Consider the following 1,629-nt stretch of genomic DNA (forward strand, 5'->3'; position numbering starts at 1 on the left):
GTTTAAAATGACAATGAGACATCAACGATCCAGCCCAGTTTGACAGTCCATTAGGTTAAAGGATCACAGTATCTAACAAAGATCTGAAAAATGATCACAGCATCAATAGTTTTATTTTTGGTTGTACTGATTGTGAGATAAACAGCAGAAATACAGCGATCCAGTTACAAAGAAATGTCTGCTTGCTTATGTTTCATTTGCCAACTCAGCTCCTTACCCGAAGACTTCCTTTTGCAGTCTGGCAAAAGCTGTTCCAGGTTTATCTTTTTGCCAGAGTACTCTGAAGGTGTTTTTTTTTTTCTCTGTCAACAAAAAACTCAATAAACCAAAGCAAAGCAGATACTGACACATCATAATTCAGTCAAATGAAGTCAACCAAAGCTGATTATACATGAGAACCTGTTTATGAATATAATATAATTCCAGCATTCATCAGCAGTAATTTCATGAGGGTTTGTGGTATGGGTGGAGACTTAAATGGTGTTGTGGTTAGCAGCCTTTCGGTTTTAAATAGCTCTTCTGGTAAAGGGTGAGAATGTTTCACTTCCAGAGATAGATGTAGGAAAAAGAAATGGCAAGAAAATGTTTCAACATGGGCATCATCCATGTAGTCACAGTCATCACAACTGTTGTTCTCACATTTCTCTGTGTAGGCTTGTTAGATTATAACAGCTTCTGGCTTAAACACAGCTACTGATCTCCTGCCATTAACACTGCCGAACACTATCTGACTATTAAAAAGTACTTATTTTCTTACTTACTGCTCTTTCCTGTCACACAGCATCACACACAGAGGTCTTTGGGAGGTGGGAAGGTGCCCTCTAGTTTTTGTTAGAATTAATACATAATAAATTAAAGTGGCTATGAACAATATTTTATTTGACAGTGTGAAAGGTGTTGCTCACAGTGATGAACCTGCAGAGAATTATCAGCTTTTTATAATCAGATTTAAAATTAATTTCAGGTCAGTGTTTAGCTATCTTTTTTTGTTATGGCTGAAGCTGTTTTTAATTAAAAAGCTGTAAATATCTACTCTACCTGCTCAGCAGCAGACAGCAGACCGATATAGTGGAGCATTTTGCAGATGAAAAGTCAGATATTTCCCTCAGGAGCTGGTGGAGACCAAACACAGAGCTGAAAGAGAGGATTTTGGAGGTCACACAAACACAACTCCAAATGAATTACGGTGTTTCTCTGTAACGGCTGGATTTGCAAAAAAGTAATTGTTCAGCATATCAACTTAAAAGTGGTGATATGTCAGTATTATTTTTACAGTTTGCTTCTGCTGCCCCTGTAACAGGTTTAACTAATATCCAATATACAGTAGTTGTGATAGCCTCTAGTTTTATGTAAAAAACCTAACTTTAATGGAATAATGTTCCCTCAGTCACCTGTTTTACATTGAGGAAATGTGCAGATACACAATCTATTATGTAGTACATCATTCACAGTTTGTTAACATTTCTCGCGGAAATATAATATTTTATTGTTTGTCAGGGCACAGTACAAGTTCTTTGTCTCTCTCTCTTTACAGTGATTTCCTTTTGTAATGAAGTAATGTCTAAAGGGGAAACAGATGTGGCTAACACTTAAAGAAGGATAGAAAACTGGGCGGTAGTTTTTGGGTAT

The sequence above is a fragment of the Micropterus salmoides genome, unplaced genomic scaffold, assembly GCF_014851395.1.
Source record: "Micropterus salmoides isolate LMB-PRFRI ecotype aquatic unplaced genomic scaffold, ASM1485139v1 Ms_hic_scaffold_3, whole genome shotgun sequence".
Classification (NCBI taxonomy): Eukaryota; Metazoa; Chordata; class Actinopteri; order Centrarchiformes; family Centrarchidae; genus Micropterus; species Micropterus salmoides.